Here is a 13,229-nt window from a genome sequence, read left to right as displayed (position 1 = left end):
TTTATATTTTACTATCCAGAAGGACTGCCTTCCAAATAAAGGTTTTAAATCCATAGGATGTACTGTAGAACTCGAGAGATGATTTCACACTCATAGATGATTTCTCTTGGCCACTATAAGGGTGTGAATTCGAGTCAGCGGGTGTGATTTTTCACATGCGTTCTGGAACGCCTATGTGGCGAGATACACGCACACCTTTTCAGCATTGTAATACCAAATCGTTGAAAGTGTGAGTCAGAAATGCGTAAAGTAGTGCAAGGAAATGGGAATAGACCCCTTGTTGACCCGTGGGCCCTGAGAGATGGGCAACGTGTTCTAGCCATCTCGACTGGAATACTATGGAACTGCATTGTGTTCTGTGAGATTATAAATAAATATGACTTGTATCTATTATTAATGCTGTGTGTGTTTCAAGTTTCAAGTTTTATTGTTACGTCACATTACACAAGGGTAAGACAGGAACATTGTTAGGCTTCAGTTCCTTGACGTGGCAGCAGAAAGACAGTGTGTGTGTGTATATTATTAATGCTGTGTGTGTGTGTGTATATTATTAATGCTGTGTGTGTGTGTGTTGGGGGGGGGCGTGTAGTGGGGTGCTCACTCTCAATGGGAAATACAGTACCTACATATACCTTCATATTTAGTTACTTAGAGGGCCAGGAGATTTTCTGACCATGTGATGTGATGATCAGAAAAACTCCAGGCCAAAACTATAGCAAAGCCTTTTTAAAAACCCTAACTTTTAAAATTGGTAATGTTAATAATTTGGCACCTCACTGTCAACTGAATCTTTAGCTCAAGCACCTTACATGTGTAAATCATTTTATGAACCTTGGACTTTCACAACAGTTATTCAAAGATGCAGAAAACATTTACATACATACATTTATGTCGTAGCTGTTGTAATCAACGGCAAGACCCTTACGTAATCAGAATGGGATTGTCTTGTGACAGTTCAACCCCTGTCACCAGTGTGTGAAGGAGCTGTGTGTGTGTGTGTGTGTGTGTGTGTGTGTGTGTGTGTGTGTGTGCGTGTGTGTGTTTTAGGGACTTTACGTCTACTACTAATATACATTGAGTACATTGTGGCCACATTACCCCTGGGGTGTACGCACACACACACACACACACACACACACACACACACACACACACACACACACACACACAGCATAACAAATAGTCAATACCGGGGCCTATTCAGATGCAACGTTATAGAAAATGTTAATATACTATAAATAAATATGGCATTCAATGTTCTCAGTCACATATATTACTTGACGTGAAATGTGTGTGTACAACATATAGGCTACTGTAGTATATTTCTGTAGTATGTATGATCTATGTATGAATATGTGGTATGTTTTAGACACACACACATGCCAGGGCATGCAGGGACACAGATGACCAGCAGGGACCTTTGGGGGGTGGGCAGGGACACACATGCACGCTGGCCCCTCCCCTCTGGAGGGGAACGGGGAGAGGGACACGACAAGCGCTCTCTTCTCACCCAGGATCCACGGGGAACAGATGTAATGTATAAACCTGCCTGTAACTAATTAAATTATCTTAAACTAACTGTTCTTTGACTCATAATCAATAAGAATACACGACAGTAAATGGCGAGCCAGCCAGGAGATAAATGTAACTTAATTTACAGTATTTTGCGAACTTCAATCTAACAAAGAAGGCAGATTTTCTGCAGAAATCTCTCTCTAGTCGATTGGTGTGTTTAAAATAAACTGTAAATCTCAGATAAGTTATAGTCAAAAGAATCTGTGTAACGGTAATCTTGTTGGAATAGATGCAAACTTTTCATAATCATAATCTGATGGGTGGGTGGTGAGAGCCGGACTTTGTAGCCCGTTTTTTGTAAAATATGGTATGTGATTTGTTTGTACGGTATTGGAATATCGTGTGTGTGTTTGTGTAAAATTCGGTGAGGTTGTGTTTATGTGTTGGAGGACTGGGTAGTCTGTTTTATATTGTAGAAGTGAAAAACATATGAGCAGAACTGTAGACGCCATTTCTCTTTGTCTGTGTGAGAGGACGCTATTGTGTGGGCGGACATTTGCAGTGTGTCAGAGAGTCTATTCCTAGACGCCATTTTTATGAGGGAAACGTGCAGTGTACTTTCAGCGGAGTTTAGACGCCATCTTTGTGAGGGAAGCGTGAATGTAGAATATTTGAATGAGATAAATAGTGGTTTAACTGGATTGAAAGATATTGCGGTGTCGTGAAAAGTAATCGTTTATGAAAACAAATTGTGTTAAAAAGATAGAGATATGGTGAATTGATCTCGGGGTATTTTAAATAGTTTAGAGTTACGGTTAAAACATTCATAGCCTTGGCTAAGAGTTGGCGCATGCGCAATCGATGCGCGTTAGCCGGAGCACAGCTCCATCTGCTGGTCGAAATACGACAATACATTTTAAAACACTGAATCCTCAGGGAGATACAGCTGAGGTCGATGAAACAGTCCGATACATTAATAAATAGATGGTTAAATGATTGTTCTATATTAAATTACTTTAATTAATTTAATTAATTACTTATCAGTTGAATTAATTATTCAGATCATTCATTTTCTGTTTCCCAAAACAATTGATTGATTCCATAAGTTTTAAATCAATGTATATGATGATATAGTGAATAATTCTAACTAATCATTCATTCCTTTCACTTAACAAGTCGATTTCTTTAAGTGTGTAATTAATAATTAATCATTCATTCTTTTCCAAATAACAAGTCGATTTCTCTACAGGTTATAATTAATATTTGTAATTTACATCTTTTATTTTAGTTAGGTCATTTCCACAGTGTTTGATTAAGGAATAGCAGAATAGTACATATTTGATAGTTGCGCAGTAAAAGGGTTTTTGTGGATCAGTGAATACTTAGGTGTGATCAGCCTTTGTGATTTAATAATTGTGTTGACCAGAACTGTAATTAGTATTGAATGAGTAATTAAGTGACACATTCATAAACAATTAGGAAACACATTTAAGTATAAAGTACTTACACAGCTATTAGATTTAAGTTAATACTGCACTGACATACACAAGAGGCAAGTCTGTTATTCTGAAGTTGCAGGGTTTTTGTGGGGATGGTCAATACAGTTATATTGGACTAGCATTTGTTTAGCAAACAAGACAAAATAAGGTGGGTTGTAAGAAGCGTACACCTTATCTAATATAGAATATTGTCAGCATATTGAGCCAAGTAGAATGGGGTCGAATTCCACGAAGCTGTTAAAAGATATTAGTGAACATCGTGGAATGTTGGCTACGTTATCCCCTATGGCTATAGTGGAAAAAATGAATCCTCTTGTTAGGGAAATTAGCAAAATGTCAACGAAATGGAATAGCCGTTGGGCATACATTGAACAGCCGTGGCCGAAAGAGGGCAGCATTAATTTACAATTAATTGCAACATTGGAAATACTTATCAATGGGCACAAAGCACATCAAAGAGGAAAGATTAGATCAGAGAAACGCAAGTTAGAGTTAGCTATTTTAGATCTATTTAAGGTAGAGGGACAGAAAATAGCTCAGTGTCCTGCCCCCAGTCCCCCTCCATATGCTAAGGCACTGGAGGATCATTCCCAGAAGAAGAAGAAGGAGCCAAGGGGAAAAGGGGACGACAGGAGTGACGAGGAAGATGACAGCGAAGATGGCAGTGCAGACTCAAGTGATGACGACAATGCAGATGGAGGCTACAACTCGCAGGTCAGGAAGATGATAGCCACAGCCGAAAGGAAAGGTGGGAGAAGACGCCCGGAGAAAGAGGGAGATTGTCACCGAATGTCATCAAATACATTAAAGAACTGTCCAGTGCTGATTCGGGGTAACAAGATGGAATATCATCCGTGGCATCATACAGATTTGTCTGAAGTGATCGAGAAACTCCCAGTTCTTCAAGAGGGAGGACATTCGTGGACGCGACAGGTCGACGTGATACTGACAGGTACGCAGCCCGCGATGGGAGACCTGAAAAGACTCTTAGCTTTTATTGCAGGATTGGATACAATGCAGGAAATATTGATGAAGGCAGGACTTCATAGATATATCAATACATCAGTTTATGATCCAGAGCTCTTCGCAGCAAACAGAGGCAGGCTGTGGAAAGCAATCAGAGAGACCTACCCTACTCACATTCACCCAGACAATATCATTGTGAAGCCACTGGGGGGGGATGAGAATCCCAGGGGTTATATTGCCCGTGTGTACTCTCAATGGAGAAGTGTGACAGGGAAAGACGCTGAAGATAACCCCTTAGAAAAATCCATAATCAGGGAAAAAATACAAGAAGGGCTTCCTACCCCAGTTAAGGATAAGCTAGCAGAAGTGGTGGGGCTACGACACATGAACAAAGCTGTTTATATAGACCACGTATCTCATCAAGTTGAGTTATATCGAAAGAACATTCAGATACAGAAGGCACGAGACGAAGAATCCCTCAGAATATTGACTCATTTGCAATTGACTGAAAGCGAGAGGAACATAGAGGGAGTGCAGGCTTTAGCCCCACAGCAACAGCCACCTGGAGTGCAGACTGCTACGTACCAGTCCTACTCACAGGGGCCACAAGGGGGGTATCCTGCTACTTACCAGTCCTACCCACAGGGGCCACAAGGGGGGTATCCATACCCACAAGGGCCACCAGGGGTGCAAGCGGTTCCATACCAGATGTACACACAGCCTGGCCAAGGACCACCACCAGGGGGATGGACAGCAGCAGGGAAGGAGATGCTAGACCCATGCCAATGCGACCAGAATGGACATCTAGCCTGTGCCTGCTGCAACAGGCCCCAGGGGGGCGCAGGGGGGAGCCAAGGAGGAGGATATTGGCCCCCTACTACACCTGCTCCAGGAGTGATGAACCCTTACGGAGGCCCAGCAGCTGGCCTATAGGGGTGCCCGGAAGATCCGAGTGGGAGGTGCCAGCTGGTGGTGACAAAGAAGCCTGAAGGCGCCACGCACCTCCCTATGTCTAGAGAATATGTGAAGACAATCGGATTTGAGGGAATTAAACAGCTGATTCCTACAACTGAGCTTGTAGACTTAGAGTACAAGGGACAGAGAGCAACTCTGTCAACGCTTGTGTCAGAACACACGCCAACAGGGCCGCTAGGGAGAGATGCTCTATGCCAATTGAACTGTACAGTAAAATGCACACCTGACGACTGTCAGGTGACGGTGCCATCCGGTGCTCAGGTTCCATCGACAGCCAGAGTGATTAAGCATAGAACAGACCTACAAGCTTTGCCTTTAAAGGGAGCTGATATAGAATATTGGGTTGATGGGTCTTGTTACGGGGTAGGAGAAACTTTGTGCGCTGGGTATTCCTTAGTTAAAGCACAGAATTCAAAGTTTATTGTAGAACAGGCTGAGGCAGTTCCTCAGCCTTGCTCAGCCCAGTTGGCTGAATTGATTGCCCTCACAGAAGCATGCAACTTGGGAACCGGACGGAGAGTGACAGTGTACACCGACTCTGCCTATGCACATAATGTTTGTCATTTTAATGGAGCTGTATGGAGGGGGCGGGGTTTTAAGAGAACTGATGGTACGCCTATACAGCATCACGCACAGATCATGAAGCTGTTACAAGCCATGATGAAGCCAAAGGAATTAGCTATAGTGAAGTGTGCCACACACAGGTCTGACTCATCACATGTCACACAAGGTAACAGGGCTGCAGAGGATGCAGCCAAAGCCATTACAGGAGCAGACAAGGCAGGTAAAGGTCTTCTGGTCACACATGAAAAGCAATTACAGGGCATGGTCACACTTGAGGATTTATTGATGTTACAGAGTAGAGTAACTACGTTAGACAAGAGCGTTTGGCTAGCAAGGGGGGCAAGTCAGGATGACACAGGTCTATGGAGGAATCATGAGGGGTTGGTTGTAGCACCCTCAGATTTATTAGGCATGTTAATACAGGAAGCTCATGGATTAGCACATGTGGCTAGGGGGGAGGTGAGACGCAAGATCACCAAGAAATATGGGTTTTGGAGTCCATATTTGATGGAACAGATTGACCATGCTTTAGGTCAATGTGGGGTCTGTTGGAGAAACAACATCAGAGTGGGTACACCAGTGGTGTCTGGGCATATCCCTACCCCAATAGGGCCACGGGTGGTGGACAGGGGGGTGGATGTACAGAGTAGGCAGGATGTTGTGCCAACAGGTGCCGAGGTCCCCAGAGAACCTGAGAAGGAGGAGCTACGAGGAGATGCTGTGGTGTTGCCAGAGCCAGTGGCAATGCCAGTGTTACAGCCAGTGACATTACCGGCAGTGCCTGAAACCGAGGGGACAGCGGAAAGCTGTCCAGATGCCAATGAACCAGAAACCAACGAAGCAGAGAGTGTTGACAGTCTGGAGGTCCAGCCTGGGGGTGTCCAAAGCCTGGACACCTGTGCTACTGGGGATGCTGGCGAGTGCCTGCACCATGCTTCAGATGATGCTGAGGGCGACTCCCCAGACCTTGATCAGCGTGGGAGGGGACCAGGCGGTTGCCTGAACCTCAATGACACTGACGGACGACGACCAGTTAGGAAAAGATTAAAGACTATGAATAGGGTAGTGAAGCAGCAGATCAAAGGGAACGACGGGAATGGACAGCAGATGATAGCATGGCTGGAAACGGTCTTAGGGGCATGGGAAACTTATTTTGCCAAGATAGGAGCACCTATTATAGCAGACATGATTTTTGACTTTCTTAGGAGACAGGGCCTCATTGACTGTTTTTGGAAAATCAGTCACTCAGTCCACGTTAATGAACTTTTCAGAAGACTAGTCCTCACCTGAGGTGAAGATCTATGCATTAATGCATTCCCTTTGTCCTATGCTTACTGTTGGAAAATTATGTGTTATGATAACTGAATGTCATTATTTGTGTATTGTTTGTTTGTTTCTATATCGTGTGATTGAGGTCAGTTGAGAAGTGATGTGGTGGTTATACAAAGCTAGGAGAGAGGTTCTGTTCCTAGCGCAACGAAAATGGAAAGCTCCTGACTATGGAAGTGTTATCAATCTGAGACAGCGGTAAAGGCTGTTCTCCAACTGGGTACAAGTGCTAGTAACCTCTGACCCCGACGCTTCAAGGACAAAGAAAACATCGGTCGTTGGAAGTTTCTGTATTGAATTGTGCATGATAAACTGTGTTTAGTTTAATTGTGATTGTTATTTTCAAAATTCTTTTTATTATTGGTTGTTTTCTATTTTTTGTTTATGATATCTTTGGTTCCTAATGCTGGTCCTGGGTTGGTCTGTGTTATTGTGCTTCTTGTGTTGTGTGTTGGTGTAGTTTTTCTGTCTGTTGTTGTTTATTTTTTAATTTTTAATTTTATTTGAAAATTTTTTTTTTTTTTTTTTAGTTAGTTTGTGGGGTTTTGTGTTTTTGTTTTTGTTTTATGGTAGTTTAGTTTCGGAACACCCTCTGGGTGGTCCGAGGGGGGATGTGTAGTATATTTCTGTAGTATGTATGATCTATGTATGAATATGTGGTATGTTTTAGACACACACACATGCCAGGGCATGCAGGGACACAGATGACCAGCAGGGACCTTTGGGGGGTGGGCAGGGACACACATGCACGCTGGCCCCTCCCCTCTGGAGGGGAACGGGGAGAGGGACACGACAAGCGCTCTCTTCTCACCCAGGATCCACGGGGAACAGATGTAATGTATAAACCTGCCTGTAACTAATTAAATTATCTTAAACTAACTGTTCTTTGACTCATAATCAATAAGAATACACGACACTACATTACCTTTTGTAACACTCTTGTCTAACAATGTCATCATCCTCAATAAGCCCTTGTTTGTTTTTAGACAAGAGGAGCAGCCAAGTTTAGCCTCTTTTGTTAAACGAAGCAGCCTGTAAAGAGATTAGGACTATAAACTAATCAATAGCCTGTCCTGGATCTGATCCGTTTTAAATGTCAGCAGGGGGAAGGAGGAGCAGCATCTACTCAGGGTTTCTGTGTGGTTATAAACATGAACTAAGGCTTTATCCTTACTTCACACATGTTGCATTATGTTGTATCTGTTGGTCTGTTATCAAACCAAACAACTGGAGATAGATAGATAGATACGGGGGGTAGGGCAGAGTCATGGTCACTCATCTTTAAATCACAGAGACTTGCTTATTTGACACAAAAAGCGTTACAGGGATTATCAGATTGACATATAAGCATACGGTATGTTACATAAGGATTATGGGATCTTCCGACAACAATTAGCTGTTTTAAAATCAATGAATGCACGTAAAACAAATGCTCCGTTTGTACTGTAAAACCTCGTGTGGAGGTTACCTACCAACCTGTGTGCGTACAATGGCCGAATACAGTACACTCATCTGCATGTGTGATAATGCATAATCTGCAGCATAGGTATTGAAAAAAACGCGCATGCGTGTGTGCACGTGCATGTATGTGTGTACGTGTATGTTTGTGTGTGTGTGTGTGTGTATGTGTATGTTTGTGTGTATGTTTGTGTGTATGTGTGTGTGTACGTGTATGTTTGTGTGTACGTGTGTTTGCCCGCGTGCGTGTCTGACCGTGCGTCGGTCCACATGTTTAGATCACGCGCAGACCACGCAGCGGCGGTGTGACGTCACGCCGCCCTCTCCGCCAATAGGAGTAGTGCAGTAGGAAAAAAGGAAAAGAGGTTTGCATGCAACACTGGGGCTTTCCATCTCCTCCCATCCATCTATAATGCTGCCTGGCGTTATGTAATCCATATGGGTTCTCTCTCCAGCCCGCCCACACGAGCACAAATCCGGATGACTGGAAGCTGCAGATTGGTCTTTGTTGTGTTGTGAGAAGCATATGGCACCTGGCCAGACCTCGACGAAGTGACTGTACAGTAGTGTGGCTGAAGCATGACATCATCAGCCTTGCTTTGCTTCTGCAAACTATATATTATTATATTTGTTTTGCTAGTAGGCTATAGTTGTATTTGTTAATTATATTTTCCAATTGCAAATGATAACCTATGTTGTGAATGCATGCATCAAAAACAATGAAGGTAGGCTAAGGAAAAACGTCAAACCGTCATTATAATATTGATTAAAAATGTGTCTGTTGTGACATGGGAGCTTATGAAACGACTGTAGGGAGCCTACTCCTGCCCAAACACTCCACTAATGTAAACAAGTCAGCTTGTGGGACGTGTGCGTGTGTGCGCGTGTGTGTGTGTGTGTGTGTGTGTGTCGTCCGTGTGTGTGTGTGTGTGTGTGTGTGTGTGTGTGTGTGTGTGTGTGTGTGTGTGTGTGTGTGTGTGTGTGAGAGAGAGATTGTGGGGGCGTGTGTCTTGAAAAACAGGGTTTGACCAATCAGGGCCGCCCTCCTTCTTACCACATGGTCAGCTTGTTTACTACAAGCGCTGAAAACCCTCTGCAGGATCTGTGTGAAAACCTGGATCAGGATCTGTGTGAAAACCCGGATCGGGATCAGATCCCATAATGAGCGCAAACTCGTCATCCGCAGCTATATTTAGACCTTTAAACGACCCAACAACATGATGTTTATCCCTCCAGTGTTATGCAACATGTAGTCTATGTTTATGTGGGTGTGAGAGGACTGGATGGTGGTTTTATTTGAGGGTGTTTTTGCAGAGGAAAAAAGCTCCAGTTTCACTTTTTGTCTCACATCCGTTCCGGGTTTGGGTTGTAACCAGCACTAACACATTCTCCAGGCACAGAAAGGAGCATTTTATTTTCAAGTTCCAGCCGGTCAGAGCTTTGCTGGGAGGAAGGGCAGGGGGTGTGTGGCAGATCGGCAGAGGTAAGTGCGCCTGGACCCATTGAAACTTGGTTTTGGGTTGTTTTTCTGTAAGAAAAAAGGCCATAACGCGTGTTTTCACTGGTGCTTTTCAACGTGTGAGTCTGTGCTGAGGTTGATTGTTGATGAGACATATTCCTTCATGTCGAGAGGATGTTTTAGAGTTTTATTTGAGCTTTTTAAGGTGTTGATCTCATCGGAGAGCTGCTGAATGCTTTGTAGCTGCTGCCATGTTGATCTGCCATGACATCAAAGCCTAACTATCTACACATTATTATTATTATTATTATTATTATTATTATTATTATTATTACATGCACTGTCACTCACTGAAATGAGGCAATAACCTACTCATTAACCTACCTTTATTGCAAAGAAAACTAAATAGGATCAAGTAATTAGTTGATTTTTTTTTATAATTAAAATGTTTATGAGCATTGATCCAGTTACTGTAACTCTGACTAACTCAATTCCCAACGCTCTACCATGTGATGGCACATTACAAAAAAATAATATATATATTATTATTATTCAATTATGCCAAATGCAATGTATATTCAAAGTGGGCTGGTGGTGATATTGCTGCAATGGGATATAACTATGTTATTAAAAAAAACAATAGTTTTTTAAAACAACGCCGTTGTTATCCAGCAGCACACTTCCAAGTTGTTTTCATGAGGGCGGCTGCGTTCGTAAATTCGCTCTGGAAATCTGATCAGCACTCATGGAATGCCTCTTGTCCAATCAAATGACTTGGTCCCTTTATGACGTTGACCCAGTGCGGATTTACGAACGCAGCCGAGGTGAAACGCAACACAATGAGCCTCTCTGCTGCAGCCTACCGCTGGGGGTGGACACACCCTCCTCCCTCCACGTGCCCTCCTTCCCTCCACACGCCCTCCTTCCCTCCACACACCCTCCTCCCTCCCTCCTTCCCTCCACACACCCTCCTCCCTCCCTCCTTCCCTCCACACACCCTCCTTCCCTCCACACACCCTCAGTCCCTCCACACACCCTCAGTCCCTCCACACACCCTCCTCCCTCCACACACCCTCAGTCCCTCCACACACCCTCCCTCCACACACCCTCAGTCCCTCCACGCGCCCTCCTTCCCTCCACACACCCTCAGTCCCTCCACACATCCTCAGTCCCTCCACACATCCTCAGTCCCTCCACACACCCTCAGTCCCTCCACACACCCTCCCTCACTGGTTTGAAAACAGCACGAGCTTCCTAATGCAATGATGTCATATTGATGGACATCATTTTAACCCCTCATATCCCCGCTAGGAAGTTATGATGTTATCAGGAACATGTGGTCAACATGTGTTTGGATGTTTGCTTTGTATTTACATTGCGGGTAAACAGTACCCAGAGATTGAGTGAGACATTAGGCCAGTGAAATGTGCTGGTGATGATGATGATGATGATGATGATGTTATGCACCAGCAAAGTGCATGAACAAAGAGCTTATTTCCCGCTACACGTTTTGCACACTTCGTTTACACTCTGCGTCTGCCTGTGTAGCAGAGGCGATTGAATCAGGCCGTAGTGATGAGGTAGCCCTCTCTGAGACGCGAGAACTGGATTGTCACCCTCAGACCTCTTGGTCTAGCAATAGACACTTGGGTCTTCCACCCGTCACATCTGAAGCTCCGAGGTGAGGCAGATGAGCTCTTAAAAAGATGTTTTTTTAGGGCATTTCTACTTTATTGGCATAGAGACGGTAGAGATTGACAGGAAGGATGGGTGAGAGAGAGGAGGGATGACATGCAGGATAGGTGGTCGATGGCCAGAATCGAACCAGGGACCCTACGATTATGTGACATGCACCTTATGAGCTATGCCACTCAGGAGCCCTAGATGAGCTCTTTTGTAGTGTAGTGTTGTTAGCCGTCAAACAAGTGTCAGGGTCAGGAGGTCGGTGGCGAAGGATGCTCACACCTGACTGACTGAGTGAAGGAAGACACAACATTTACTTTATTACTTTTTTGGCATCTAGCCAGACGCCTTTATCCAAAGCGACTTACAACAAATACATTTGTCTAAATAAGTAAGTGAATCGTCTAGCCATCAAGTGATCATAAGAAATACTTATCCATGCCAAAACCAGTCGGCCATTGGTAGCTACAAAACTAGAAGATGGAAGTGAATTTGATATTTGATGACCCCATTTTCTGAGTCACATGACTGTTCTCACGCTTTCGATCCATTCCGAAGTATGACAAATGTTGAATTCAGTTGGAAAAAGAAACCCGCAAAATGGCAGAAGCAGCTGGTATGTCTAGGCTGGCAGGGCATGCTATGCCCCTGTGTTGCACGTACAGTAAGGCTACTGTAACACAACGTGTGCCAATGTTTTCGCAATCCTGGGAAATGCTGTTGCGGCCAGTTTACTATTTCGCCTGTGAGTCATCCATTACTGGAACTGATGGGGGGTTTGGGGGGGGGGTTAGGGTTTGCAGGGGTGGGGTGGGGGGAGAAAGACCTGACTGTAACTTGTGTTTTTTTAGTTTTTTACGTTTTTCTTCTTGATCTCTAATATGGCAATTACTCACTAGAGCCCCCCCCCCCCCCTTTATTGCTCCCCTTACTCTATTTCCCCCCTCTTGCGGTGTTTGATGTGGTCCTCCTTAATCGGTTATAGGATATGGACCGTGAACACTTAACAGTCCAAATCGAATCACACCCCCCTCATACCAAACTGTAGATTATTGTTGGTTTCCTGGAGAAAGGATGATTCACCCTAATGAGTCTTGCTCCCTGGTGCAGACGTTTGCATCATTCATGAGGTCCAAACATTGCGAAACCTCAACTGAGCTTTTATACTTTATATTGATTGATGAGCAGAGAGAGATTGATGTCGGTGAATTAACTTAGGACAAGCTGTCGTCAATAAAGCACAGGAAACAGGATATTACTACTATTCATGAATGCAACTTTGGGGGCTTCTGAAAATATGGAATAAATGGTGAATGGAGCGCCGTAGTTTCCACTGTTTTTATTGAACATGTTGAAAGAAGCTAGTCGGGTTTCTCTGTCGCCAAGCCTCTTCAGATTCTATTTTTTGGCAAGGGTTTTATCTTCAGCTTTGTATGTCTCTCTCTCTCTCTCTCTCTCTCTCTCTCTCTGTCTCTGTCTCTGTCTCTGTCTCTGTCTCTCTCTCTCTCTCTCTCTCTCTGTCTCTCTCTCTCTCTCTGTCTCTCTCTCTGTCTCTCTCTCTCTCTCTCTCTCTCTCTCTCTCTCTCTCTCTCTCTCTCAGGGGTTCTACTTCTGCACAGCTGGGCGTTGTTGTTGTACTGGCTTGACAAATAGGCCTCGTTTGGAAATAATTCCATCTTTAATCTGAGTGCATTAAGAAGGGGGAACAAAACTATTCTTTTGAAGAGAAAAGTACTTTTTCTAACTAACCAACTCAACCGAACCAATTGTGCCTCTTTTCT

At 44.0% G+C, this 13,229-nt stretch overlaps 1 protein-coding gene across 1 annotated transcript in view; it reads left to right on the top strand.

Annotated features, from left to right (window-relative positions):
* Window positions 1-9,766: 9,766 nt before the first annotated feature.
* The window catches only part of znf395a (zinc finger protein 395a), a gene marked incomplete at its 3' end in the record, with an annotated part of 12,129 nt that continues 8,666 nt past the window's right edge, over window positions 9,767-13,229 (top strand). Inside the window, exon 1 of the mRNA XM_080526184.1 lies at window positions 9,767-9,789. The remainder of the gene's footprint in view (window positions 9,790-13,229) is intronic.

Source organism: Nansenia antarctica (genome assembly GCF_963989245.1).
Source record: "Nansenia antarctica genome assembly, chromosome: 3".
Lineage (NCBI taxonomy): Eukaryota > Metazoa > Chordata > Actinopteri > Argentiniformes > Microstomatidae > Nansenia > Nansenia antarctica.
This window is presented reverse-complemented; position numbering and strand designations above follow the sequence as displayed.